Here is a 21,443-nt window from a genome sequence, read left to right on the forward strand (position 1 = left end):
CACCAACAGTATAAGAGGGTTCCCTTTTCTCCACACCCTCTCCAGCATTTATTGCTTGTAGACTTTTGGATCGCAGCCATTCTGACTGGTGTGAAATGGTACCTCATAGTGGTTTTCATTTGCATTTCTCTGATAATGAGTGATGTTGAACATCTTTTCATGTGTTTGTTAGCCATCTGTATGTCTTCTTTGGAGAAATGTCTATTTAGTTCTTTGGCCCATATTTTGATTGGGTCATTTATTTTTCTGGAATTGAGCTGTAGGAGTTGCTTGTATATTTTTGAGATTAGTTGTTTGTCAGTTGCTTCATTTGGTATTATTTTCTCCCATTCTGAAGGCTGCCTTTTCACCTTGCTAATAGTTTCCTTTGATGTGCAGAAGCTTTTAAGTTTAATTAGGACCCATTTGTTTATTTTTGCTTTTATTTCCAATATTCTGGGAGGTGGGTCATAGAGGATCCTGCTGTGATGTATGTCAGAGAGTGTTTTGCCTATGTTCTCCTCTAGGCGTTTTATAGTTTCTGGTCTTATGTTGAGATCTTTAATCCATTTTGAGTTTATTTTTGTGTATGGTGTTAGAAAGTGTTCTAGTTTCCTTCTTTTACAAGTGGGTGACCAGATTTCCCAGCACCACTTGTTAAAGAGATTGTCTTTAATCCATTGTATATTCTTGCCTCCTTTGTCAAAGATAAGGTGTCCATATGTGCGTGGATTTATCTCTGGGCTTTCTATTTTGTTCCATTGATCTATATTTCTGTCTTTGTGCCAGTACCATACTGTCTTGATAACTGTGGCTTTGTAGTAGAGCCTGAAGTCAGGTAGGTTGATTCCTCCAGTTCCATTCTTCTTTCTCAAGATCGCTTTGGCTATTCGAGGTTTTTTGTATTTCCATACAAATTGTGAAATTATTTGTTCTAGCTCTGTGAAGAATACCGTTGGTAGCTTGATAGGGATTGCATTGAATCTATAAATTGCTTTGGGTAGTATACTCATTTTCACTATATTGATTCTTCCAATCCATGAACATGGTATATTTCTCCATCTATTAGTGTCCTCTTTGATGTCTTTCATCAGTGTTTTATAGTTTTCTATGTATAGGTCTTTAGTTTCTCTAGGTAGATATATTCCTAAGTATTTTATTCTTTCCGTTGTAATGGTGAATGGAATTGTTTCCTTAATTTTTCTTTCTGTTTTCTCATTATTAGTGTATAGGAATGCAAGGGATTTCTGTGTGTTGATTTTATATCCTGCAACTTTACTATAATCATTGATTAGTTCTAGTAATTTTCTGGTGGACTCTATAGGGTTTTCTATGTAGAGGATCATGTCATCTGCAAACAGTGAGAGTTTTACTTCTTCTTTCCCAATTTGGATTCCTTTTATTTCTTTTTCTGCTCTGATTGCTGTGGCCAAAACGTCCAAAACTATGTTGAATAGTAATGGTGAAAATGGGCACCCTTGTCTTGTTTCTGACTTTAGAGGGAATGCTTTCAATTTTTCAGCATTGAGGATAATGTTTGCTGTGGGTTTGTCATATATAGCTTTTATTATGTTGAGGTATGTTCCTTCTATTCCTGCTTTCTGGAGAGTTTTTATCATAAATGGATGTTGAATTTTGTCAAAGGCTTTCTCTGCATCTATTGAGATAATCGTACAGTTTTCATTTTTCAATTTGTTAATGTGGTGTATTACATTGATTGATTTGCAGATATTGAAGAATCCTTGCATCCCTGGGATAAAGCCCACTTGGTCATGGTGTATGATCTTTTTAATGTGTTGTTGGATTCTGATTGCTGGAATTTTGTTAAGGATTTTTGCATCTATGTTCATCAGTGATACTGGCCTGTAGTTTTCTTTTTTTGTGGGATCTTTGTCAGGTTTTGGTATTAGGGTGATGGTGGCCTCATAGAATGAGTTTGGAAGTTTACCTTCCTCTGCAATTTTCTGGAAGAGTTTGAGCAGGATAGGTGTTAGCTCTTCTCTAAATTTTTGGTAGAATTCAGCTGTGAAGCCGTCTGGACCTGGGCTTTTGTTTGCTGGAAGATTTTTGATTACAGTTTCAATTTCCGTGCTTGTGATGGGTCTGTTAAGATTTTCTATTTCTTCCTGGTCGAGTTTTGGAAAGTTGTACTTTTCTAAGAATTTGTCCATTTGTTCCACGTTGTCCATTTTTTGGGCATATAATTGTTGATAGTAGTCTCTTATGATCCTTTGTATTTCTGTGTTGCCTTTTGTGGTCTCTCCATTTTCGTTTCTAATTTTATTGATTTGATTTTTCTCCCTTTGTTTCTTGATGAGTCTGGCTAATGGTTTGTCAATTTTATTTATCCTTTCAAAGAACCAGCTTTTGGCTTTGTTGATTTTTGGTATGGTCTCTTCTGTTTCTTTTGCATTTATTTCTGCTCTAATTTTAAGATTTCTTTCCTTCTACTAACCCTAGGGTTCTTCATTTCTTCCTTTTCTAGTTGCTTTAGGTGTAGAGTTAGGTGATTTATTTGACTTTTTTCTTGTTTCTTGAGGTATGCCTGTATTGCTATGAACTTTCCCCTTAGGACTGCTTTTACAGTGTCCCACAGGTTTTGGGTTGTTGTGTCTTCATTTTCATTCGTTTCTATGAAAATTTTGGTTTCTTTTTTGATTTCTTCTGTGATTTGTTGGTTATTCAGCAGCGTGTTGATCAGCCTCCATATGTTGGAATTTTTAATAGTTTTTCTCCTGTAATTGAGATCTAATCTTACTGCATTGTGGTCAGAAAAGATGCTTGGAATGATTTGTTTTTTTGAATTTACCAAGGCTAGATTTATGGCCCAGGATGTGATCTATCCTGGAGAAGGTTCCATGTGTGCCTGAGAAAAAGGTGAAATTCATTGTTTTGGGATGAAATGTCCTATAGATATCAATTAGGTCTAACTGGTCTATTGTATTGTTTAACGTTTGTGTTTCCTTGTTAATTTTCTGTTTAGTTGATCTATCCATAGGTGTGAGTGGGGTATTAAAGTCTCCCACTATTATTGTGTTATTGTTAATTTCTCCTTTCATACTTGTTAGCATTTGTCTTACATACTGTGGTGCGCCCGTGTTGGGTGCATATATAATTGTTATATCTTCTTCTTGGATTGATCCTTTGATCATTATGTAGTGACCATCTTTGTCTCTTTTCACAGCCTTTGTTTTAAAGTCTATTTTATCTGATATGAGAATTGCTACTCCTGCTTTCTTGTGGTCCCTATTTGCATGGAAAATCTTTTTCCAGCCCTTCACTTTGTCTGTATGTGTCCCCTGTTTTGAGGTGGGTCTCTTGTAAACAACATATGTAGGGGTCTTGTTTTTGTATCCATTCAGCCAGTCTTTGTCTTTTGGTCGGGGCATTCAACCCATTTACGTTTAAGGTAATTACTGATAAGTATGATCCCGTTGCCATTTACTTTATTGTTTTGGGTTCGAATTTATACACCGTTTTTGTGTTTCCTGTCTAGAGAATATCCTTTAGTATTTGTTGGAGAGCTGGTTTGGTGGTGCAGAATTCTCTCAGCTTTTGCTTGTCTGAAAAGCTTTTGATTTCTCCTTCATACTTGAATGAGATCCTTGCTGGGTACAATAATCTGGGCTGTAGGTTATTTTCTTTCATCATTTTAAGTATGTCTTGCCATTCCCTCCTGGCTTGAATAGTTTCTACTGAAAGATCAGCTGTTATCCTTATGGGAATTCCCTTGTGTGTTATTTGTTGTTTTTCCCTTGCTACTTTTAATATTTGTTCTTTGTGTTTGATCTTTGTTAATTTGATTAATTATGTTAATGTGTCTTGGGGTGTTTCGCCTTGGGTTTATCCTGTTTGGGACTCTCTGGGTTTCTTGGACTTGGGTGATTATTTCCTTCCCCATTTTAGGGAAGTTTTCCACTATTATCTCCTCAAGTATTTTCTCATGGTCTTTCTTTTTGTCTTCTTCTTCTGGACCCCTAGGATTCGAATGTTGTAGCGTTTAATATTGTCCTGGAGGTCTCTGAGATTGTCCTCATTTCTTTTAATTCGTTTTTCTTTTATCCTCTCTGATTCATTTATTTCTGCCATTCTATCTTCTAATTCACTAATCCTATCTTCTGCCTCTGTTATTCTATTTGTTGCCTCCAGAGTGTTTTTAATTTCATTTATTGCATTATTCATTATATATTGACTCTTTTTTATTTCTTCTAGGTCCTTGTTAAACCTTTCTTGCATCTTCTCAATCCTTGTCTCCAGGCTATTTATCTGTGATTCCATTTTGATTTCAAGATTTTGGATCAATTTCACTATCCTTATTCGGAATTCTTTATCAGGTAGATTCCCTATCTCTTCCTCTTTTGTTTGGTTTGGTGGTCATTTATCCTGTTCCTTTACCTGTTGGGTATTCCTCTGTCTCTTCATCTTGTTTAAAGTGCTGATTTTGGGGTGTCCTTTCTGTATTCTGGCAGTTTGTGGAGTTCTCTTTATTGTGGCGTTTCCTCGCTGTGTGTGGGTTTGTACAGGTGGCTTGTCAAGGTTTCCTGGTTAGGGAAGCTTGTGTCGGTGTTCTGGTGGGTGGAGCTGTATTTCTTCTCTCTGGAGTGCAATGAAGTGTCCAGTAATGAGTTATGAGATGTCTATATTTTTGGGGCGACTTTGGGCAGCCTGTATCTTGAAGCTCAGGGCTGTGTTCCTTTGTTGCTGGAGAATTTGCTTGGTATGTCTTGCCCTGGAACTTGTTGGCCTTTGTGTGGTGCTTGGTTTCAGTGTCGGTATGGAGGCGTTTGATGAGCTCCTGTCAATTAATGTTCCTTGAAGTCAGGAGTTCCCTGGAGTCAGGGTTAGGACTTAAGCCTCCTGCTTCCAGTTATTGGTCTTATTTTTACAGTAGTTTCAAAACTTCTCCTTCTATACAGCACCATTGATAAAACATCTACGTTAAAGATGAACAGTTTCTCTACTGTGAGGGTCACCCAGAGAGGTTCACAGCGTTACATGGAGAAGAGAAGAGGGAGGAGGGAGTTAGAGGTGACCCGAATGAGATGAGGTGGAATCAATAGTGGAGTGAGTGGACTAGCCAATAATCACTTCCTTATGTGCACTCCACAACTGGACCGCTCATAGATGTTCACAGAGTTATACAGAGAAGAGAAGACGGAGGAAGGAGATAGAGGTGGCCAGAAGGATAAAAGGGGAGAATGAAAAGGAGGGAGACAGATCCAGCCAGTAATCAGTTCCCTATGTGTTCTCCATGGTCTGGAACACACAGAAATTCACAGAGTTGAGTAGAGTAGAGAGGGGTTAGGGAGGAGACACAGGCGACCTGGTGGAGAATAAGGAGAGTCCAAAAGAAGAGAGAGCAGTTAAACCAGTAATCTCATTCCCTAGTGAAAAATGGGTACTGAAGATTGGGTTCTTAAAGGTACAAAATTGGTAACAAATACATAAAAGCAAAAATTAAAAATCTAGAGTAGAGTTTGGAATTTTAAAAATATGATGTTAAAGAAAAGAAGAAGGAAAAGAGAGAAAAAACGAAGAAAAACAAACAAGGTCGCAAAAATTATAAAGAAAATATAGGTACAAAATTGATAACTAATACCAAAAAGCAAAAGTTAAAAATCTAGAGTAGAGTTTGGAATTTCAAAAATACAATGTTAAAAAAAGAAGAAGAAAAAGACAGACAGAAAACAAAAACATAAACAAAAACAAACAATGTCACAAAAATTATAAAGAAAATACAGGTACAAAATTGATATCAAATACCAAAAAGCATAAATTAAAAATCTAGAGTAGAGTTTGGAATTTCAGATATACAATGTTATATAAAAGAAGAAGAGAAAGAAACAGAAAAAAAAAAAAAGTCACAGAAATTATAAAAAAACTATAGGTACAAAATTGATAACAGATACCAAAAAGCTAAAATTAGAAATCTAGAGTAGAGTTTGGAATTTCAAAAATACAATGTTAAAGAAAAGAAGAAGGGGGGAAAAAAGGGTCAAAAAATTATTAAAAATATATATATGAAGTTTGCTGAAGAAAAGAAAAAAAAATAGGGTCTTTTTTTTTTTTTTTTGCAAAGTAATAGGTTATAGAAGTGAAAATTAAAGGAATAATAGAGGACTTAAAAATTTTTTTAAAAATTAAAAAAGAAAGAAAGAAAGGATGATTGTAAATATAGTAAAAATATATCAAGGACTTTCTCTGGTTTTGTTGTGAGTATTATGGGTTCAGCTCATTTTTGGCTAGTTCCTTGGTCCGACTTTAATTTCTCAAGATCTATAGGCCCCTTCCTATGTAGTCGGTAGTAACCACAGGGTTTTAATCTATTGCCTGTAGCTTCCAAGGCGGTTCCCTCTGTTATAGCTTTTTCTGTTTGCTGGACTCTTCGGTGTCTGGTTTCCGCCCTGACACAAAGGGGACGGTAGAGGACACTTTTTTTTTTTTTTTTTTCTTTTTAGGCTCACTTGTTCAGTCGCGCTGTGGGGAGGGAGGGAGGGATGCTGCAAACAAGTAACACTGGCGTGTGCTCACAGTGCCTCAGCCACACTGGGTCTGCCCCCGCTCACGGCACGTGAAGCCTTCCTGCCCACACTGCTCAGACTCTAGGTTGTTCCACTGGGAACCATCCGTGGTCGGCCCTGGGCTGCCTGCACCTCCCAGGTCCAAGCCACTCAGGTTCAGGCACTCGGGTAGTCCTCAGAGGCACAGACTCGGTTGGGCCTGCATTTTGTGCCCTTCCCAGGTCCGAGCAGCTCAGGTGATGAGGTGTTTGGTGAGCGCGATTGCTGCGACTTACCGCCTCCCTGCCGCTCGGTTATCTAGGTGTACAACCGGCACACCTTCTCAGGGAGATGTTGACCATCCAGACCCCCAAGAAGTTTTAGTTAGCAAAGAAGCCTGCTTACAGTTGTATAGATAATGTCTCTCTGGGGCTGCGATTGCCCCCTTCTGGCTCTGGCTGCATGTCACCGGAGGGGGAAGGTCTGCAGCAGGCTATCTCTGTTCAGTCCTTTGTTCGGTGCTCGGGCCTGGCGGTGTCTTAGGTTAGGGCTGGCTTTTCGCGTGATAGATATCCCACAGTCTGGTTTGCTAACCCAGATTATTTTGCTCAGATAGTGCTCAGGGTATTCAGACCAGGTCCTTACTCTAAGCGATGCAGCCCGCGCCGTGCCTCCCTGCCCAGCCCCCGCTTGCTAATGGCGTGTGCAGGTGTCTGCGCTGCTTCTCCGCTGGGGGAGTTACCGTAGGGCTCGCAATCTGCGAGTTCTAATTGTTTATTTTTTGTCCCTGTTATGTTGCCCTCTGTGCTTCCAAAGCTCGGCACAGATTCAGCAGTGAGAAGGTTTCCTGATGTTTGGAAACTTCTCTCTTTTTAAGACTCCCTTCCCGGGACGGAACTCCGTCCCTCCCTCTTTTGTCTCTTTTTTTGTCTTTTATATTTTTTCCTACCTCCTTTCGAGGAGTTGGGTTGCTTTTCTGGGTGCCTGATGTCCTCTGCCGGCATTCAGAAGTTGTTTTGTGGAATTTACTTGGCTTTTAAATGCTCTTTTGATGAATTTGTGGGGGACAAAGTGTTCTCCCCGTCCTACTCCTCCATCTTGGCTCCTCTTCTTGACATGACATTAGTAGTGCACTATCTGCTTAATTGGGTTTCCCTGGTGGCTCAGTGGTAAAGAATCCGCCTGCCAATGCAGGAGAAGCCGGTTTGATTCTTGGGTGGGGGAAGACCCCCTGGAGGAGGAGGAAATGGAAACCTAATCCAGTATTATTGCGGGGAGAACCCCATGGACACAAGAGCCTGGCAGGCTACAAGTCCATGAGGTCGCAAAAGAGGCAGACACCACTTAGCGACTAAACAACATCTGCTTAATACTTCTCACAGAAACATTAAAAGCCACTGGATTTGAGTCAAAATTCACCGAGAAGCTCTTCGGTGTTGACGAGCCTTTTTGGTAAGAGGACTTTATTCCCTGACCATCTGTCTAGGGGTGGTGGGGTACACAGAGTAGAGCCTGGACTATCAGACGCAGATTTTTGCTGCCCCCAGGCTCCGCCTAGCAGCGGGGTCAGGGGTAGACGCGAGCTGAGCCAGGATGAGGGAAAGAAAAAGGGATTCCGTTCGTCCCTTTCATCCCTAGCCCAATTTCTCAGGAAAACACCACGCCGGCACAGTAATATCTCTAAAACCTTGTCTGTGGCACGCAGCTGCTTTGAAAGAAACTGAAATGTTAGGCACTCAGTCGCGTCCGACTCTTTGTGACCCCATCGGCTGCAGCCTGCCAGGCTCCTCTGCCCATGAAATTCCCCGGGGAAGAATCCTGAAGTGCTTTGCCATTCCCTTCTCCCGGGAATCCTCCCAACCTAGGGATCGTGCATTGCAGGTCTCCGGCATTGCACAGTCCTCACCGTCTGAGCCAGTGGGGAAGCAAACTCCCAGAGCACCTACTTCCGACCGCTGACTAAGGATCACTGGGGCTACTCAGGGTGGCGGACAGTTCATAAAACTTTCACAGAATCTCTCAAACTCGGGGATTGTGCTCCTAGGTCGCTCTGTCCGCAGACCCAGAGAGCAGCCACTAAAACCTGGACCTACCGTCTTCCCCTCTAGCCGCCAGCCCGCCAATAACTACAGCAGGAACCCGGCCAGGTGTCACCACCCGGGAACGGCGCCGCCACGCCTCTCCACTGCGCCTGCGCGAACCGCCACTCCCGCAGGGGCCGAGAGAACCTGCAGGACACGGCCGCGCAGGGCGGGGTCTAGAGGCACTTCGCGCCTGCGCAAAGGACACGACGGGAGGGGTCTAGACGCGCTCCGCGCCTGCGCAAAGGGCGCGACGGCGTCCTGCGTCGTTCCTTTTGAAACGAGTGGCGGGGAACTGCTCCGGAAGCCCCTGGCGTCGCTGTCTGCTGGGTGGAAACGTGTACCGTCATCCGTGGGCCTGGCCATGGCGCTGCAGCTCTCCCGGGAGCAAGGCATCACCTTGCGCGGGAGCGCCGAGATCGTGGCCGAGTTCTTCTGTAAGTTCTCCTCGTGCGAGGCGGAGGGCGGGGAGAGCCGAGCGCAGGCCGCCCGCAGGCCCGCGGCTCGGCCGGAGCGGCCCCGAATCCCGGCCCTTGTACCGCGGCCTCCGGTGCCGGCAGGAGGGATCAGGAAGTGGGGCGGCGGGCGCCGCCTCCGCTCGTGTTGCTTCCGGCAGAGGAGGCGGCCCGGGCGCTGCAGGGGCCCGCCTTGCGGGGGGGCCCCTTTGCGGGAGCGTTTCTTTCCAATGCAGAGCTCCTCCCACACCCCCCGCCCCCAACGGCGAGTGGCCTCGCGGGTGGACCGTGACGGGCTAGACTTCGGGAAGAGCTGTTCTGAGCTCGGCCAGGTGTACTTGCTGACAGAACCTGGCAAGACTGGTGAGGATAAGAGGAGGAAAGAGAGACGGGGAGAGGCCTGCCTGGGCTTGGTACCCATCTGTCAGTTGCCTGTTTTGACACCCTCTAATCATAAAATAGGCATTTGGACTTGTTTTACAATGAAATGGAATTTGGCATTGGTAGATTAGTGCAGTTTGGCATTTTCCTTCTGTTGCCACATAAATGCAGCTATCACTTAGACGCAAGATTTTAAGGATTTTTTTTAATGCCACTTTGTACCTACTCGGCTTTCAGCAAAACACAAACACGTGTTTAGACATTTATAACTTTACACTATTAATGAAACCATAGCCCCATCTACATATGCTTTATTTTCCCTGAAGTTACAACGTGATGATGACTTTAATATTTATGTTTTCAGCATTTGGCATCAACAGTATTTTATATCAGCGTGGCTTATATCCATCGGAAACCTTTACTCGGGTGCAGAAATATGGACTCACCTTGCTTGTAACTACTGATCCTGAGCTCATAAAATACCTAAATAATGTGGATCAACTAAAAGGTATTTTATTGTTGGACACAGTTTTGAGTTTTGCAGGCCTTAATGTTAATAGGATCCTCGGGCTTCCCAGGTGACTCAGTGGTAAAGAATCCACCTGCCAATGTAGGAGACACAGAAGACCCAGGTTCCATCCTGAGTCTGGAAGATCCCCTTGAAGAGGAAATGCCAACTCACTCCAGTATTCTTGTCAGGATAATCCCCTGGACAGAGGAGCCGGGCAGGTTACAGTCCATTGGGTTGTAAAGAGTTGGATACCAGCACACCTACGATCCACATTTTCTAGTTTCTTGGCGGTCATTTTTCAGCTCTGTACAGGGTAGTGTAAACCGCACTACCATCTCCGATACAGTTTGGGAGGGAAGCAAATAACATACAAATTGAAAGAATTCCCACCCTTCCTCCACTTTTGAGTAGGCTGAATATTTTAAGGTTCGGCATCTGATATGACTTAACAAAACAATCTCCATCAACTCCTTCGGGGATGATAGAACACATTGGAGTTTTATGTAATTATGATGGCATTCGTTATCTGAGAAAAATCCACTGCATATATTTTTTGTAGCTGCTTGGAGTCTAAAGCCATCATTATATATATTAAGATGAAGGAACTAAAATCAGATTCAACTTAGGGAACTAAACTTTAAGAAGAAGGAACTACTAAATAACAGCACTCATTGGAATTTTCTTATTTTTCACCTGTTTCCATTTGTCTTTTTTTTTTTTTAATCATGCCTGTGAGTCAGTAAGCCTTTTCTGTCTGCACACTCATTTTCTTCTTTTAGCTCAAGGAGTTGCAGTATTGTTGGATCAGTATGCTCCATCTATTCCTTTTATTTCTAGAATGTCTACTAGTTTCTTTTTCATATTTCTCTCCACTTAGGATTCTCATTTCTAATTTCTCTGTGTTGTAAGATGTTTCTCCCTTTCTGCTCATTAGATCTTCCAAAATACTAGTTCTAAAAATACTACAGCCGCATTTTTTTTTTTTTTTACTTTAAAATTCCTGAATCACTTTTGTTGTTTCAACTAGCTTCATTTTCAGATTACATCATTGCGTTTTCATTAACTTCAGAGCTAAGCCACCCATAGTCATTCCTACGGCTGCACTCAGATTGTTTGCTATGGAACCTCTAGGCAACTATGGATGTATATCTTCATCTTAATCTGAAGAAGTAGCAAGCCAGCCTTGCCTAAGTTACTGGTTTTTGGTTTGTGTCCTTTGAGACCAATAACATTTCTTGTCAGATGTATCTACACTTTCCTACTTAATTTCTCCCTTTTAGTTAAAATGGAGGAAATGCTTTACAGGCAAACTATTCAGTCTTTTAAATTCCACTTCTCTAGCCTTAGGAACTTTACCCTATTTCCTCTCTCTCTTTTTTTTTTTTTTTTAATTAAAAAAAAATTATACATGTGTTCCCCATCCTGAACCCTCCTCCCTCCTCCCTCCCCATCCCATCCCTCTGGGTCGTCCCAGTGCACCAGCCCCAAGCATCCAGCATCGTGCATTGAACCTGGACTGGTATCTCGTTTCATACATGACATTTCACATGTTTCAATGCCATTCTCCCAAATCTTGCCACCCTCTCCCTCTCCCACAGAGTCCATAAGCCTGTTCTATACATCAGTGTCTCTTTTGCTGTCTCGTATACAGGGTTATCGTTACCATCTTTCTAAATTCCATATATATGTGTTAGTATACTGTATTGGTGTTTGTCCTTCTGGCTTACTTCACTCTGTATAATAGGCTCCAGTTTCATCCACCTCATTAGAACTGATTCAAATGTATTCTTTTTAATGGCTGAGTAATACTCCATTGTGTATATGTACCACTGCTTTCTTATCCATTCATCTGCTGATGGACATCTAGGTTGCTTCCATGTCCTGGCTATTATAAACAGTGCTGCGATGAACATTGGGGTACACGTGTCTCTTTCCCTTCTGGTTTCCTCAGTGTGTATGCCCAGCAGTGGGATTGCTGGATCATAAGGCAGTTCTATTTCCAGTTTTTTAAGGAATCTCCACACTGTTCTCCATAGTGGCTGTACTAGTTTGCATTCCCACCAACAGTGTAAGAGGGTTCCTTTTTCTCCACACCCTCTCCAGCATTTATTATTTGTAGACTTTTGGATCGCAGCCATTCTGACTGGTGTGAAATGGTATCTCATAGTGGTTTTGATTTGCATTTCTCTGATAATGAGTGATGTTGAGCATCTTTTCATGTGTTTGTTAGCCATCTGTATGTCTTCTTGGGAGAAATGTCTATTTAGATCTTTGGCCCATTTTTTGATTGGGTCATTTATTTTTCTGGAGTTTAGCTGGAGGAGTTGCTTGTATATTTTTGAGATTAGTTGTTTGTCGGTTGCTTCATTTGCTATTATTTTCTCCCATTCTGAAGGCTGTCTTTTCACCTTGCTAATAGTTTCCTTTGATGTGCAGAAGCTTTTAAGTTTAATTAGGTCCCATTTGTTTATTTTTGCTTTTATTTCCAATATTCTGGGAGGTGGGTCATAGAGGATCCTGCTGTGATGTATGTCAGAGAGTGTTAAGTTACCAACAGTATTCTTCACAGAGCTAGAACAAATAATTTCACAATTTGTATGGAAATACAAAAAACCTCGAATAGCCAAAGCGATCTTGAGAAAGAAAAATGGAACTGGAGGAATCAACCTACCTGACTTCAGGCTCTACTACAAAGCCACAGTTATCAAGACAGTATGGTACTGGCACAAAGACAGAAATATAGATCAATGGAACAAAATAGAAAGCCCAGAGATAAATCCACGCACATATGGACACCTTATCTTTGACAAAGGAGGCAAGAATATACAATGGATTAAAGACAATCTCTTTAACAGGTGGTGCTGGGAAATCTGGTCACCCACTTGTAAAAGAATGAAACTAGAACACTTTCTAACACCATATACAAAAATAAACTCAAAATGGATTAAAGATCTCAACGTAAGACCAGAAACTATAAAACTCCTAGAGGAGAACACAGGCAAAACACTCTCTATTTCCTCTCTCTTATGTTGTCAATTTCTTTGTTTCCATTTGGATTTTTCCCATTGGTTTCATTTCCATTTTTAAGAGAGAAAAAAATCACCAACTTCCCCATATCTTCAAATTACCACTCAATCTCTTTTTCACAGGTAAGCTGATAAAAGTTGTTCGCATATGCCAGGAGTGAGCAAGGCCAACAGGCCAGATCCAGCAAGTGGCTTATTTTGTACTGCTTGCAAGCTAAGAATATTGCATTTTAAAGAAGACTATGCTACGTAGGTGACCCAAAGCCTTCAATATTTCTAAAATATTTTCTATCTCTTTAAAAAAAAAAAACCTGCTGATTCCTGAATAAAATATTCTCAGTTTCTAAGATTGAGGGCTCAGTCTGAGGCCCTCTTAACAGTAATCTCTCTCTAGTTGACCTCTTACATGTACATACATAATTCTAGTAACAACTTTTGTATCTGACTCATGAACCAATATGTAACCAAAGCCTCTCCTAACTCTTGGCTCATATATTGAGTGACTCCCTTAATGTCTTTATGCAGCTATATAATATACCGCTTCACACTCGGTGTATTAAAAACTGAATTTAGGATCATCTCCATTTCAGTTCTCTTTCCTCTTGGTGACTGGATCAACCATCTGATTACTGATATAATCAGAAACTTGGGAGCTATCCCTGATTCATTCCTCTTCCTTACCCTGAAGTAATCCCATAAATCTTAGCAGTTTTAACCATGAAATCTCTTGAATCTATCTACTGCTCCATCTCTACCAGTATATCTTTCTCTAAGTCTTTATTCGCTCTTGCTTGAGTTATTCATGAATTAGTGCCCTAGATCCCCTGTTTACTTCCAGTTTACTTTCTACATCACATCCAGAAGGATAGTTTTCAAATACAACTTGAGTCACATCATACTCTGCTTCAAACACAGTAATGACCTCCTTAGTTCTTATAGTGTAACATCTTTAATTTGGCGCTCATGACCTTGTGTGGTCCGGCCCATTATTCTTGTCAGACCAGCCTTGTTCATCCTCCCTTTCTTAAATTGCAGTTGTATTGGCCTCCTTTCAGTCCTCTGATCCAGTGCTCTGTTTTGAGTCCAAGACCTATAGCTTTAGCAGGGAGATCCCACGTGCCACAACTAAAACCTCACACCGCCAACATAAATCCATCATTTCATATTTTAAAACCTATACCCTCTTCCCTGTTTTGCATATGTATATTGTTGTCTCTTAGAACAAAACTCAAACCCCACTCAGTCAGAATTTCCTATTCTCTGCTTTAATTGTAGTATATGTTGCACCATCATAGGTAACCACTATTATGTCATAGAAAACTGCAGCATCATAGCAGTTACAGCAGTTATAATTTCACATTTATTGTTGTAATTAGCTTAATGACATCTCCTTCACCCTTCCTTTGGATTAGGATGGAAGTACCTCGTGTTCACTGTCTTAGCACCCAGTGCTATACCTGGCACAAATACTGAGAAATTGAAATTGGGAGCTAGGCCATTGATGGGGCAAATTTTCTGCACAATTTGGAGGAGAACCAAAATAGCAGTGGGAGAAATTTGCTGAGGATAGGAAGTTCATTGTGAGAGGAGAGTTGCTTTGTAATGCAGTAAACTAAAAGAGATGCCTTGTTTTGTGTATTGCAGAATAGTTATACAAGTGTTCAGTTCAGAAACTGGTGGTAGTCATCTCAAACATTGAAAGTGGAGAGGTCCTTGAAAGATGGCAGTTTGATATTGAGTTCATAAGATGTAAAAGATGATAGGTAAGTAGGAACTACTTCCATTTTCATATGTTTTAAAATTTATTTTCTTTACCAAATGAGTTCTAATTATATTGAACAAGTTTCATATAGAGTACAATTTTTTTCTAGGATGTTTATTTTTTTAAATATAAATTAATTTATTTTAATTGGAGGCTAATTACTTTACTATTGTATACAATACAATAGTAAAGTAATTACTGTATTGTATTGGTTTTGCCATACATCAACATGAATCCTCCATGGGTGCACACATGTTCCCCATCCTGAACCCCCCTCCCACCATCCCTCTGGGTCATCCCAGTGCACCAGCCCCGAGCATCCTGTATCCTGCATCGAACCTGGACTGGTGATTTGTTTCTTATATGATATTATACATGTTTCAATGCCATTCTCCCAAATCATCCCACCCTCTCCCTCTCCCGCAGAGTCCAAAAGACTGTTCTATACACCTGTGTCTCTTTTGCTGTCTCGCATACAGGGTTATCGTTACCATCTTCCTAATTCCATATATATGCGTTAGTATACGGTATTGGTGTTTTTCTGGCTTACTTCACTCTGTATAATAGGCTCCAGTTTCATCCACCTCGTTAGAACTGATTCAAATGTATTCTTTTTAATGGCTGCTGCTGCTAATTCGCGTCAGTCGTGTCCAACTCTGTGCGACCCCACAGACGGCAGCCCACCAGGCTCCCCCGTCCCTGGGATTCTCCAGGCAAGAACACTGGAGTGGGTTGCCATTTCCTTCTCCAATGCATGAAAGTGAAAAGTGAAAGTGAAGTCGCTCAGTCGTGTCCGACTCTTAGTGACCCCATGGACTGTAGCCTACCAGGCTCCTCCATCCATGGGATTTCCCAGGCAAGAGTACTGGAGTGGGGTGCCATTGCTAGGATGTTTCATTTGATCCTTAGTCTCCTGTGGCAAAGAACAGTTCACTGTCTTATATAAGACAATGAACTTTTAACATAATTGCCTATAGAGTAAATTGGTGAATTTCACCCTTCAGTGTTTATGGTAGTATGTACCTGGTGGCCCGTTTAGTGAATTGTTTAAAGGAACTTTTAACCATCAGGGGTTATCCTAGATTCCCCAAGCCTAAGATTCAGCTCTATTGTATTTCATTGAATGCCCTAAATTTTCTAAGACACTTCATAAAAAAGTTTCCAGACCACGTGAATGGGAAATGCTTATATGATCATGTCTAGCATTGTCCTAGGCTTGCTTACTGGTAAATTCAGAATCATTTTTCATAATGAAATGTAGTTTGCTTCTGAAGCCTTTGGTTTATTTTAGGAAATTTTTAACTTATAAAAATAATTTGATATTTAATGTAATTTCTTATTTGAGGCAGTAGGGAATTAAGCATTACGAAAAATGTACCAACAAAATATTTTAGATATTATTTTCATTTTTTGAAAGGTGCTGTAGTTTTCCTAACTTGAAGCACTTGGCCAGTTTTCTGATTACCTGATACCAAATAACCTGATTTTAAGACCACCCCTAGAAAATGACTGGAATGATAAATGAAATAATAAAAATGCATATGCCTCTTGTGGTATATAGACCCTAATGATATACTTATAACTTACAAAAAAAAATCCATTTTAATGTATTAATTATTTGATCTTGGAAACATTTGATCAGTCTTACCAGTGTTTTAAATAATTTGTTAACACTTAAATTGATTTGGTTTCTTCAATAGTGCACCCAGAGAAAAGTTTCAGAAAGCTATCCAAGATGAAATCTGTTCAGTGGTCAGACAGATCACAGCTACAGTAACATTTCTGCCACTGTTGGAAGTTTCTTGTAAGTATTATACAACTTCACATTGACTTAAAATTTGTCAGGGAAAAGACTAAGCTACTATTTTAAGAATAAGCCCTTTATTAATTTTTTCTTAATTATTAATATTACATAGTAAAAATGAAAAACCCATTATAAAGCAGAAGTAGTGTTATATGCATTCTAGAAATTTGGAAATTCTGAAAAGGAAAGGAATCAAAGTATTCCACAGTATTCATTCTTGAATGTCTTAATGTAATCCCATTCGTTATCTTAATTTTTTATGTATATTTTTAAGGCTAGCCATAACTGTCTTGCTTTTCTACCTTATCAGATATTTCCCGAATGCCTACTATATGCGAGACACTGCTCTAGGCCCCAGGCTACATCAGTCATAGAGCCCAGATGTTAGCTTTCCTTCAGGTTGCCTTTATGCTGTCCTGTGTGATTGACTCCATACTTTCTGCAGATAATGGTTTTCTCTTTAAAAAAAAAAAAAAAGCAAACTTGAAGTTTTCATAAGATAAAGCAAAAGGAGTACAATATTTTCTGTAATACAGTAACTTTCTGTGGAGAAAAAGCAATTGACTAGTCATTACAGACCAGGCTAAACTATCTTTTCTAATACCGTGGGTGGTTCAAAATGTGAGAGAGACAAGGACGGTTCTTCTACTTTGGAAAAAAATAATGTACTTTAATGATTTTATCTCCAATTTAGGTTCATTTGATCTCCTTATTTGTACAGACAAAGATCTGGTTGTACCTGAAAAATGGGAAGAGTCGGGACCACAGTTCATTACCAATTCTGAGGAAGTTCGTCTTCGTTCATTTACTACTACAATTCACAAAGTAAATAGCGTGGTAGCCTACACAATTCCTGTCAATGACTGAGGATGAGATATGGACAATAACGTACTTGTAACTCTCAAATGTGGTTTTCCTACCAGATCAACTGTAGTTGGTATGTTTTATTTCATTGGTTAATTTTTAGATGAGGAAAACTTAACATGATACTTAACTGAATCTGTGCAAAATTGTTCCATTTTTGGTACCTATCTGACTTTCCAGAGGGTTGACATAAGTTACTGCACAGATTGCATCAGTACTGCAGTGTTACTTCCTTTGGAGGTAGTAACCATAGGTGGAAAAACTTTTGCTAAATGCCTTTCTAAATCAGACTTTTGGTCAAGTAGCTTGACTCAGAATGTAGAGAAATATTTAAATATGAAATAGAACAAAAGAAATATGAATATTCAGAATCTTCATTTACATCCTGAAAGTAACTAATGATAGTCCATAAGTAGTGACATATTTCTCCTATTGCATTCTCTTGTCATTTATTTCATTTGTATAGTTTCTGTATTGAAAAAATGTCCAATTATTTGAGTTTAATTTATGTAACTTGAGTCTATAAAGCTGTGGATATTCCCACTTTTCAAATTGTTGTGATACAGAACTCTTAAGAATGTCTTTTATGTTTTATAAAATCAAGCTTTAAATGGCAATGATGAAATAAAGTTAAATGTGTATGTTTTAAATTTGTATTAAATCTTTTATATTGGTGTATTGATACAGTTACGTAGTTATTATGGATTCAGTACGGCATATTATTTCTTGTGCCTACTATATTGTAGGGAGGGCCTAAGGATACAAAGTAGAGTAAGTCTTGAGGTACTTACAATTTATTGGACAAACTTTTATGAAACCTCCTTCACCCTATAACAGTAGATTTAAAATCAACATTGTTCTTTATGTAAAATGATAAATGTCACTTGGAATTAATTGAGTTTAGCAAATGTTAGATTGTATACAACCTTTCTGTGCTCTTAGGTTTATTATCAGTGACCCTTGAACAACATGGGGGTTGGAACACTGACCCTCTAAGCAATTGAAAATCCCAGTAAAACTTATAGCCAGCCCTTCATATCTGTGGTCACCCCAAACCCATGGATTCAACCAACCATGGGTCATGTGGTACTATAGTATTTACTATTGAAAAATAGCCAAATATAAGTGGACCTGCACAATTCAAAGTGTTGTTCAAAGGTCAGCTGTATACTTAAACATTATGTTTATTCCTCTGCCTGTGCCTTCATTAATACTCTCATCAGGTATGTTCTTTCAGTTCCCACCTATTTTTCCAGAGTCAGTTTAAGGCAAACTTACAAAAATTGCTTTCTAATCTCTATACTAAATCTTAGCTCATTTTGTAATAATTCATTTTTTTAAGTATGTAGTAGCAGACACTGTTTTAAGATCTTTATATGTATTCATTCAACCTCCACTGTTAAGTAAATATACATAATCTGTATCCATTCATTCAAAAATTACATAATGAGCATCTATTACTGTGCAGAAAAAGAATACTGCATGCCAAGTATTACGAAGAATGAAACAAAGTCCTGGCCTTTCTAAAGCTTGAGATCTTATGAAGGAGAGGAAAGTATATGACAAAGGACCATAAAGTAACCAAAGAGGTTTATTTCATTGTGTGTTTGTGTTATTTCACTTGGAATAATCTTTCTCTGATCCAGCTGGGTGCTTGTTGAGAATAAAGGGCGATGTCTTGCATTCTTTCATCTCTTGGTGCTGCTGGACAAATAGGTACCAGTCTTTGATGATGGGTATCATGTATACTGCTGTAAAAGCCATCCCCAGAGAGGAGCTGAAAGTATCTAACTTAGGTCCACCCATGTCTTTTTTTCCTGAATAAGAAAAGCAGTTATGTAGAAGTGGAAATTGTGTTGATTTAGGGATGGTCAAAACTCAATATTCAGAAAACAAAGATCATGGCATCTGGTCCATCACTTTACAGCAAATAGGGAAAAGGTGGAAGCAGTGACAGATTTTATCGGGCTCCAAAATTGCTGTGGATGATGACTGCAACCATGAAATTAAATGACACTTGCTCCTTGGAAGAAAAGATGTGACTCTTGATGAAAGTGAAAAAGGAGAGTGAAAAAGTTGGCTTTAAAGCTCAACATTCAGAAATTAAGATGATGGCATCCAGTCCCATCACTTCATGGCAAATAGATGTGGACACAGTGGCTGACTTTATTTTTGGGGGCTCCAAAATCACTGCAGATGGTGATTGCAGCCATGAAATTAAAAGATGCTTACTCCTTGGAAGAAAAGTTATGACCAACCTAGACAGCATATTCAAAAGCAGAGACATTACTTTGACAACAAAGGTCCGTCTAGTTGAGGCTATGGTTTTTCCAGTAGTCATGTATGGATATGAGAGTTGGACTGTGAAGAAGGCTGAGCACGGAAGAATTGATGTTTTGAACTGTGGTGCTAGAGAAGACCTGAGAGTCCCTTGGACTGGAAGCAGGTCAAGCCAGTCAATCCTAAAGGAAATCAACCCTGAATATTCATTAGAAGGTCTGACGCTGAAGCTGAAGCTCCAGTACTTTGGCCACCTGATGCGAAGAGCTGACACGTTGGAAAAGACCCTGATGCTGGGAAATACTGAAGGCAGAAAGAGAAGAGGGCAGCAGAGGACGAGATGGTTAGGTAACATCACTGAATCAATGGACATGAATATGGGCAAACTCCAGGACACAGTGGAGGATAGGACCCCAGGGTTCTGCAAAGAGTCAGACAACTTAGCAACAGAACAACAGAGTCTCTGTTTCCAAACAATGTGCAGTGCGTTATAGCGGTCACTATTAAAAGACAGTCGAATTCTTGGGCTGTTGATGTTTGAGAGATTGAGAAGGAAAGCAGAAGTAGAACTTGAGTAAAAATATGAAGAGAGTTGAAAATTATGGTCCTGTTTTTAGGAAATATGTTTGAAAATCTTTATAGAAAGCAATGACTGCTTCTGGAAACACTGCCTCTTTGCTAATAGGAATAATAAATGTGGTTCTTTCCCCTAAAAGCACACCAGTAGCAACATTATGGATTACCGCTAACACTTAAATGTCTGTCATTTATGCATTTAATATTAGTGATCTTAATACTGATTTATTATGATGATGATTTATTATGATTCATACTCTCTTTTCAAGAGTTACGTCCAGAAATTCATGCTCTGGATTTGAATGTTAGTCTCAGTAGGAGCTTCTGCCAAACAGTCTATTGCCTAGAAGTTACTCTGTAGTACCAAGTCTGCAGTAGCTAGGCTCTTAAAAAAACAGGAAAAATTGGCTTTAAAAAATTAATGAAAGAACATTAACTACATAAAGAATCAAAGGGAAGGCTGAAAACTAGAGAACTAGGGCAGCCCCAAGGACTCTCAAGTCACAAATTTGTGAACTCTAATAAATGAGTCACTGGTGTTACCCAATGACATCTCCAAAGGAGTCAAACTGATGGTTTCAAAAAGAGTAATATGGATAGTTTAAAAAAAAAAAAAAAAAAGGGGACAATGAGGAGGCTTAGCATTCTAACAAGCTGAGATGTAAGACTAAGAATTCTGGGAAATTGCATTTTTAAATATTTTGATCACTTTGATGCAGCCAGCATTGTTAAGATGGTTAAATTAGATTGCATATTACTATTGTGAGTTTTCTGAGGAGCTAGTCATGATCTTTTTTACCTCTTACAGATTATATATCAATTCAGAAATATACTTACTGGAGTTGAGTAGGAAGAAGCCAAGCTGTGAGCTTTATTGAGAAAGCTTGACTGGAAAAACTTTGGCCTACGATTCCCATTGAACTTGTCCCACTCTTTCTATACCTTGAGGCTCACCTTGGAAGGGAAATATTTAATCTAACAGAGGAAAAGAATTGTGACTGACATCCCCACCATGTTAAAGAAGTTGATTCCAAGAGAGTCTGGTAAGCCTCCAGACTCTGCACTCTGACTCAGTTCTGCTTACTATAGGTAGAGGAATGAAAACATGTTCCAGTTGAGCCCATCAAAGTCTGAGCTAGAGCCCCAGAAGGGACTGAACCCCTCCTAGTCTTCAGGGTCCTTCTCCCCATATCGTTAGCTGGACAGAGAAGTCAGTCCTCTGGT

At 39.8% G+C, this 21,443-nt stretch overlaps 1 protein-coding gene and 1 pseudogene across 21 annotated transcripts in view; both read left to right on the top strand.

Annotated features, from left to right (window-relative positions):
• The window catches only part of LOC109553295 (mitotic spindle assembly checkpoint protein MAD2A), a 651,283-nt gene that overhangs the window by 612,345 nt on the left and 17,495 nt on the right, over nt 1–21,443 (top strand). The gene's annotated exons all lie outside the window — the stretch shown is intronic.
• Nucleotides 8,736–18,013, top strand: LOC109559971 (mitotic spindle assembly checkpoint protein MAD2A-like; annotated as a pseudogene).

Source organism: Bos indicus, chromosome 6, assembly GCF_029378745.1.
Source record: "Bos indicus isolate NIAB-ARS_2022 breed Sahiwal x Tharparkar chromosome 6, NIAB-ARS_B.indTharparkar_mat_pri_1.0, whole genome shotgun sequence".
Taxonomy (NCBI): domain Eukaryota; kingdom Metazoa; phylum Chordata; class Mammalia; order Artiodactyla; family Bovidae; genus Bos; species Bos indicus.